Below are 9774 nucleotides of genomic sequence, written 5' to 3' on the forward strand. Positions count from 1 at the left end.
CTATCAGACCAAGTCTTCAGCTCCTGGCCAATCATAAATCGTTCCGCTCGTTCAGCGACCAATCGGATGACAGTTGCTGCATCCCCGCCACCCTATCAGCGCTTGCCCTCAACTCGCCTGACCTATCGCAAAGCGCGCCGCTCGCTCGGCGCCACCCTCCCCCCAGTCGCCGCCCTATCAGGTGGGAGTGAAGGGGAGGCAGGTATGCGCATGCTCTCTCACACACACACACACACACACCTTCCCACCTCCACACAGCCGCTGGGAGGCGGCCGGGCGATCTCCTGGAGCCACGGGTTCGAATCCCGCAACTGCGGACTTTAAATTATAACAAATAAATACAATAGGTATGAAACAAATTTACTATCGTTGTGACCCTTACGCGACCAAATAATTGTAAAACCCAGGTGCAGAAACGTAGAACTGCAGCGGATTCGAATCCTGCCATTGGGCTTTAAATTCATACAAATCAATACAATTGGTATGAACCAAATTGACCATGACACGTCCAAGCTATTGTAAAGTCCAGATGCAGAAACAAAGAACCGCAGTTGCTGGTTAATACACAAAAGAAAGGTCTCAGCCCGAAATGTCACTATCCATGTTCCCCAGAGATACTGCCTGACCCACTGAGTTACTCCAGCACTTTGTGGCCTATTGTAAAACCCACCTGGTTCTCTAATGCACACAGAAATTGTTGGATGGGCAAATCCGTCTTTGGTTGCTTCAAACCCAGTAATATTTTAAAATAGTTAATCTGGCTAGAAACATAAAACAGTAGTAACGGTGAAACAACTGTTTTACCTTAAAGGAAGACAATCTGTTTATTTTGTGTCTATGGTGTAAACCGGTATGTGCAGTTCCTTCCTAAACATGTTTCTTTTAGCTATCTGACCTGAATGTGACATTAATGTGATTGAAGGCAGTTGTAAGTGGACAATAAATGTCACTCTCACCAGCAACACAATGAAGCAATAAATATCCCCAATCGAGGTGGCAGTGGAGATAGGGTTTTATTCCCGCCACTGTCACTTCTACGCACAGAACATGGGGGCAGGTCATTTGGCCTATCAATAGAATCACAATTATCATCATTCCCAATGCTATATTCTTATTCTCTTTCCTTATCCTTGATGCTCTCTACTTTTAGAGATGTAACTACCTCCTTAAAGATATCCTGGAGGCTTAGAAATTCATGCACTAAAGGAACATTGGATTATGAATGAAAAACTGAAGTTGCACTTTGGTACATCAATTAAAGTTGTTACAAGAATCTATATGGATGATGTAATTATGGCACTGGGAAAATAAACCAGTCCTGGAGAGAATTGGACGAGGCAGTCCCTCATCTGGTTTCCTAATAGACATGACTTTAATAAGAAATTGCTGCAAACGTTTCAGAATCTGCATGAGAAATGCATGTAATTAGAAAGGATGTCCATAACCTTCTTTCAACTCATTATCCCCTCTCAACAAAGAAGTAATTTCGTCATAAATCACTGACACATCTGCTCCCCCTTCCAATTTATCATATCTTTTACACTTCATGTCTCTGTCTTTTCTGGGGTACAGAATTCCAAAGAGTCACGGCCCATCGAGACAAGAACTTCCTCTTTTTCACTGCCTTAAATGTGTAACCTTTTATTTGGAAACTGTGTCCCATGCTAACTGGTATTCCTACAATTCCCCTTAGATCCTTGTCTAAAGAAGGGTCTCGACCCGAAACATCACCCATTCTTTCTCTTCAGAGATGCTGTCTGTCCCGCTGAGTTACTCCAGCATTTTGTGTCTATCCCCTTATACCCTTGTGAGTTTTAATCAGATCACCGCTCATTCTTCTCATTTTCGATAAGAATATTCACAACTAACCTGTTTCCTTCCTTATTCCCAGGTATCAAAGCGGTAAATCTCAGTGCTGCCTCCAACACAAGTAAATCTTTCCTAAATATAGATACCCAAACTGCCTGTAGTTTCCGTGTAGGAAGGATCTGCAGGTTCTAGTTTAAATCTAAGATAGACACAAAAAGACACGTTTCGGGTCAAGACCCTTCTCCAGTCTGGCCCGAAATGCCATCTATTCCTTTTGGCCAGAGATGCCATCTGACCTGCTGCGTTACTCCAGCTTTTTGTGTCTATTGTCTGTAGTTTTGTATGTGCTATGGTGATTTAGTTCCCTTATATTGGATTTGCAACATATTCTCTTCTCAATCAAACTTTGTGAAAAAAACAGGATGGTTATGAAGCCTATTTACAGTTCGGAAAAGTGGTAATTTTTCTTCTTTGATCTTGACAGTCACGTTACCTCTCAAAGCTCTGCAAGTCATTTGTGTTGGGGATGTGACCAAATTTTTAAAATTGACTCAACTGAAGTTTGACTCAGCTGAAGCTGAAATTATGCAGCTTCCTTGCCGCTGTAACACGCTCAGCATTCACTCTCTGCATGAATTGCGACACAACTTTTGTTTTGTTAGTTTCTTGCAAGTTTTACATTACAGAAAGTCACAGAACCTTTTATTTCCTGTGCTTATCGATTTTCAATCGCAATGCAGAAGCTGATGAAAGTCATTTAAGCAATTGGATATGATACAACTGAGATGCGAAAGCATCGCAGAGACACATCAAATGATTACAATTTCCAAGCTATGTTCATAGATGGATTCAAGGTTGCTCATTTACAGCATGAAAACGACCATCTCATGATTCCTTACACGATGATAAATTCGAATGAGACATTGTAAAAAGACATTCACTTACTCCCTGATAATTGGGTGAAAATACGCTATTTTTGTTAGCTATGAAATAAACTAGAGTATTTCTGGTCTATTCACTATGGCACAATGGCAAAGCAAAAGATGGGAAATCTTTACAGTTTCAATCCAACATGCTCTAAAGAGTAAGGAACTGCAGATAGACATAAAAAGCTGGAGTAATTGAACGGGTCAGATAGCATCTCTGGAGAAAAAGAATAGATGACTTTTCGGGTCGAGAACCTTTTTCAGATCGAGAGTCGGGGAAAGGGAAACGATAGATATGGGCGGTGATGTAGAGAGATGTAGAACAAATGGATGAAAGATATGCAAAAAAAGTAATGATGATAAAGGAAACAGGCCATTGTTAGCTGTGTGCTAGGTGAGAACGAGTATAGACAATGAGTCAACAAGACGACTTTGAAATTGGTATGACTTGGGTGGTGGAGGGGTGAAACGAGAGGGAATGCAAGGATTACTTGGTTAGAAAATTATTCATACCACTGGGTTATGAGCTGGCCAAGTGAAATATGAGATGCTGGACCTCCAATTTGGCCTCACTCTGACAATGGAGGAGGCCTAGGACAGAAAGTTCAGTGTGGGAATGGATAAGGGAATTAAAGTGTTTGCAGATGTTAGTTTACAAAAAATGTATGCACAAGAGACTTGAGAAACTCAGCAGGTCATGAAGCATCCCTGAGAACATGGATAGGTGATGTTTCGGAATGGGGCTCTTCTACAGAATAATGTCCACCAAGAACATTTGTACGTTTTATGATGTATGACGCTGGTATGACACCTTATGCTGCTCCATTCCACCAGAACTAATCCCAAACTTCATGCTTGTAACCTAGAACAGTGAAGCACGGGAACAGGCCCTTCAGGCACAATGTCAGTGTTTATCTGGCCATGATGCCAAGATAAACCAATCTCCTCTGCCTGCACATGATCTATATCCTTCCATTCCCTGCATGTTCTTGTGCCAATGTAAGACCTCTTAAATGCCACAATCATTGCTTCTTCCACCCCCATACATCGAAGTAAATGCACTGTGCATTCCAGCCACCCACCACCCCGAAGTAAAAAACTTGCCCTGAATATCTCATCTTAAAGCTATGCCCTGTAGTCTTTGACATTTGCACCCTGGGGGAAAATGTTCTTCTTGCCTATCCTATCTGTCCCTCATAGTTTTATATAGTTCTATCAGTTTTTCCCTAATCTCTAGGTATTATAGATAAAACAATCCAAGTATGTCTAACTCTTCCTTTTAGCTAATACTCACTAAACCAGGCAGCATCCTGGTAAACTTTATCACCCTCCCCAAAGCCTTTGCATCCTTCCTGTAATGGGGCGACCAGAACTGCACGCAATACTCTATATACAGCCTGACCGAAGTCTTATGATGCTGCATCATGTCTTCCCAACTCTTATACTCAATGCCCTGACCAATGAAAGTAAGCATATTGTACTCCTTCTTTACCATTTTATCTACTTGAACCAGACCCCAAGATTCCGCTGTACATCAATGATGTGAAGGGTCTTGCCAACAACTGTATACTTTTTCAACCTCTCAGATTGCCACGCCTCACATATGCACATCATCACCCAGTAAAGAATTATATTTTGGTGAATTATAATGCTCCTTTCAAAGTATAATGTAGAAAATGGAAATATGACATTTATTTGACCTCTCTAAATGCCATGATAAAAACAGGAAATATGTGGATTTACATTGAAACTAGACTAAGGGGACCCAGTTGGGTCCCAGGTTCACACGGGAGGGCTGGTCCCCCAACGCAATATCCCACTCTCCACCAATTCCAATATTGGTGGCCAGTGGGGGTGGGGGGGGGTTCTCAAGTCAAATCAAGCACAGTGTAGTCCATTTCAATTCAAGTAAATCCATTTCAAGTCAAGTCGATTCAATCCATTTCAATTCAAGTAAATCCATTTCAAGTCAAGTCAAGTCAACCCACTTCAAGTCAAATTAAGTCAAGTCAAGTCAATCCATTTCAGGGGCAGGCCAAACAACTCATTGCATTGTCATTTAATTTCCAATTTTGCATTGCATTTCAAGTACAGGCAGGGCAGGCCAAACAACTCATTGCATTGTCATTAAGGGCTAACAAATCATTTATTGCAAGTACATTGCAGACTCACAGTTGATTCACAGCTTCGAATCACAGCTGTGGACTCTCCCTCGCGATCTTCCAGAGTGACTGACTCATGACCCCCCCCCCCCCCCCCCCCCCCCCGGAAGGGGCTTTACCTTCATCATGGTGATTGATAGGCGAGAGAGAGAGGACCAATCAGCTGATCTCAAGATTTTTTAAACATTCATAACTTTATTTTTCATCGATCGGAAAAATCCTCAGGGCTGCCTCAGCGGAGGAGGACTGTGAGTAAGATGGCCAAAAATCATAGTGATATATGGTAGCGTTTTTTTCTAAAATCAATATACAGTTCAGACAGGAAGTGGTCAAGATGAGACTTTTAGTTATATAGATGACATGTTACATTGCATGGACACATGCATCTCAAAATCTGTGCCTTGGTGGAAGTATAGTTTTGGAATTACTCTTGATAATATTCTTAATGTATTCCAATGTCTCCTGTAATTATGTTCACTGAGTTTAATTTAAATGGCTTAACATGCACATCTGAACCAGGCAAAGTAAATACCTATCATTGGCTATCACAGTTATTCAAGGGTACAGTCTCAACATAATCTCCAAAGGTAGAGGTTTTTGTGTGAATTAACTGCACTCCCTAGTAAACAAATAAACAGACAAACACGGAAACACAAGTGATGACACATGCCGGAGTCTTGATCGTAACACTTCATGTGTAGTCTTCTTTGACTGGATATCATGCAAACAAACCTTTTCACTGTACCTCAGTACACGTGACAATAGTAAACTACACTAAACTAAAGCGCTGGAGAAAGTCAGCAGGTCAGGCAGCATCTGTGGAGGGAATGGACAAATGATGTTTTGGAAGGTAGACAAACATGCTGGAGAAACTCAGTGGGTGAAGCAACATCTATGGAGCGAAGGAAATAGGCAACGTTTCGGGTCAAATCCCTTCTTCAGAAGGGTCTGAAGAAGTGTTTCGACCCGAAACATTGCCTATTTCCTTCGCTCCACAGATGTTGCCTCACCCGTTGAGTTTCTCCAGCATTTTTGTCTACCAATTTTCCAGCATCTGCTGTTCCTTCTTAAAAAAAAATGTTTTCGGTTGGGTCCCTTCGTCAGACTGACTCAAGTGGGGGGGGGGGGGGGGGGGGGGAATTGGAAAGAGAGGTGGGTGGCACAAAGCCTGTTAAGGGACAGGTTGTTACAGGTGAGGGGAGTGATTGGAAGATGGGTGGACTAGTGACAAAGGCCAGAGATGCAAAGGTGACAACAGGGCTCCAGATAAAGAGAGTGGAGGAGGAGTGAAATGTAAACCTAGAGGGAGGAATATAGTTTGAAAGGAACTAAGGTGGATGGGAATATTATTCTGTTGAATAACCAGCAACAAATTGAAGCTGGCTCAATGAAAACCGTGCAGACACATTTTTTTTGCAATTCACCTTGAACAAATAGCTTACGGTCATCGTTAAAAGTAGGTGGTTTCCACCTTCTATACTGCTGGCAGAGGAATGTCAAAAAATGTCAGTGAACCCATTGCCGCCAACAGTAATTTCTCGGCTTACTACCTGTGCATACTTTCTATTTCAAATGTTAATTGTTGAGTGGAATGTTGACAAACTTTAACCACATTATAATCTTTAAAAGTATATTGTTTTTCAAAAGATTATTGCTTCTTAAGTGATGCCACTTGTGCCCAACCCATTCAATAAATATTATTCCATTGTAAAGTTTGATTAAAGACAAAATATTTCAGGAGTAAGTCTGTAGAGTGTCAGAGTGTAGTCTGTATCTGAAATAAAATGCTCAAGGAAGCAAATGCAATAATGACTTTTAAGACATATGTAGAAACAAGGAACTGTAGATGCTGGTTTACCAAGGGACGACACAAAATTCTGGAGTAACTCAGCGGGTCTGGCAGCATCCCTGAAGAACGTGTATAGGTGACCCTTCTTCCGACACATATGGTGTCTGACAGATATATGGATACAAAACATTGAGAGGACTATGGGCCAAATGCTGGGACAATGGGACAAGCCAAATATGCCAACTTGGTTAGCATTGACATGGTGGCTGAATGGCTGTTTTCATGCTGTGCAGCTCAATGACTCTATTCATTATGTTGGTAGGTTGTACTTCTTATTTCAGAACATAAGCAAATTACTATTCTTGAATAAAGAAAAATCTCTTTCATTTACGGAGGCAACAGATATTGCAGAGAATCATTCGATGTGTGCATTTCTTTCCCCTAATCTGCTGGATGTCTATTCTCTTAGCTTAATGCATTTTGTTTTATTCATCTACTTTGAAGGAGTGAGTATTACTCTTAAATGATTTCCTGGAACACAGAACCAAAGGTTGCAAATTTATTGAGATCAAAGTTGTAAGTAACTTTCTTACCCTGCTTGAACGATGCCTTCACACATACACCATTCAATGTAATCAGTTGCAAAACCCTGTTAAAACGGAATCTACTTTCGGTATTTATAGCCAAGCGCCGATGAACCTGAACAGTGTGTTTTTGTTCTGGGGAAAATGGCCTGAGTTTAGTTACAAAGGCTGAGTGTTGGAGGAACAAAGTGAGTCAAGCATCTTTGACTCTCAGCTGGAAAGATCAATTTATATCAGCTGTAGATAATAATTAGATTTCTTGAGACATTCATTCTAACAAAAAGGCCCTTACTATCAACTGCCATGTTGTACAGCACAGTGCCTACATCACAAGACTGTGACACAATTATGTTTTGTGCAAGAGTTTGATCGCTAAGTACTTTCTATCTGGTTTTAAATATGTCAAGATTTGTATTTTCTTTGTGTTTTTGTTGTATTTTAAATTTGTATAACAAATTTATTGATACTAATTTATGTAATACAGTGCCATATTACATAAATTAACGTCAGTAAATCTGTAATTTTTCTTCATGACTTAATTTTCAAACTTGCCAGTTCACATGTTGTAAGAAACTTGTAGTTCAGCCATTTATGTTTGTATGTATACTGTTGCAGTTTTTTACATGATCATGTGGGCATGGATAAAGTGAACATTCACAGTCTCTTTCCCAGGGTAGAGGAGTCTAAAATTAGAGGACATTGGCTTCAGGCGAGAGGGCAGAGATTTAAGAGGGATCTCGGCGATCACTTAGAGAATAGTCCGTATCTGGAACAAGCTGCCTGAGGAAGCAAAAGAAGCAAACACAATTGTATCTTTTAAGACATTTGGATGGATATGTGCGTAGATTGAGAGGTCTATGGGCCAAATACAGAGAGAACGTGATGAGCCAAATATGCAAACTTGGTTGGCATGGACATGGTGGACTGAAGGGGATGTTTCCATGCTGTACAAGCTTTATGACTCTATTCATTATGTTGGTAGGTGGTATTTCTTACTAGAAATACGGAGGCTCTACCAAGCTCTGTTGTAGTTGGACATTAGTTATTTCTTGCACATGTAGGCGAAGATAGACACAAAAAGCTTGAGTATCTCAGCGGGACAGGCAGCATCTCTGGAGAGAAGGAATGGGCGAGGTTTCGGGTCGAGACTCTTCTTCAGATTGAAGTCTGGGTCACACAACAACCTGATTAAACATGGTATGTTTGCTAATTTAGGATGACGGTAAATTATTTGTAGCAGTGATATACTATCTCAGATTTGTTAAACAGATGCCAACATGTATATTAAGATTACTGATATATTTTCATCCATTATAATGCTTTTTTGACACTGATAATACTGCCATGAAACAAAGCCATTCATTCACTCGAGAACAGGAGTAAATGTCGTCCTAGACTCAGAAATAGTGCATGTTACTGGCATAATGTTCACTTTTATCCTTCGTGGTTATTTGTGTAAAACGATGTAGATTTGTGACTGCACTCATTCCACATACTTAGTTTAATACCCTCTAATGTATTTTGCCCTGGGAATAAAATTAGTCAATTCTGAGCAATACAATGAGTGGCACAGTGATGCAGCGGTAGAGTTGCTGCCTTACAACGCCAGAGACCAGAGTTTGTTCCTGACTATGGGTGATGTCTATAGGAATTTGTATGTTCTCCTTGTGACCTTGTGGGTTTTCTCTGGGTGCTCCGGTTTCCTTCCACATTCCAAAGACGAGCAGATACGTAGGTTAATTGGCTTCTGTAAATTGTCCTTGGCGTGTAGGATAGAACTAGTGTACGGACTTGGTGGGCCGAAGGGCCTGTTCCAGCACGGTATCTCTAAAATAAAATACTTTATAATTGTTTTAGTATTCGCAGAACACCTGTATTTATATAACACTGTTAGCTCTTCGGCTCTGCAACTTTAATAGAAACACTGTTTTAACGCTCCAAAATCAGATCAGATTTATTTCTAGCCATGTCTTTTGCTGCACAATGATTACAAATAATGGACTGCGCAGTTTGGATGAACATAAATAAGTAAATAGACTGTGCTTTAAACATTCAGTACGTTGCACCTTGTTAGAGCTGTGGTTACATAGAACAGTACAGCACAGGAAGAGGCCCTTCAGCCCACAATGTTGATGCCAAACATAATGCCAAATTGAACTAATCTCCTGACTGCACATGATCCATATCCCTCTACTTCCTGCATATCCACGTGCCCATCTAAAAGTCCCTTTACCTGTATCTGCCTCTGCCAATGCCCTTGGCAGCAAGTTCCAGGCACCCACCATCCTCTGTGTAACAATACTTGTCCCGCACATCTTCTTTAAACATTGCCCCTCTCACCCTAAAGCTATGCCCTATTGTCTTTCTAGAAACAGAGAACTGTAGATGCTGGTTGATACCAAAGATAGACATAAAGTGCTGGAGTACTCAGCTGGTCAGGCAGCATCTCTAGAGAAAAAGGATAGGTGAGGTTTTGGGTCGAGACCCTTCTGCTGACTTGAGAA

This window comes from Leucoraja erinacea, chromosome 30, assembly GCF_028641065.1.
Source record: "Leucoraja erinacea ecotype New England chromosome 30, Leri_hhj_1, whole genome shotgun sequence".
Lineage (NCBI taxonomy): Eukaryota > Metazoa > Chordata > Chondrichthyes > Rajiformes > Rajidae > Leucoraja > Leucoraja erinaceus.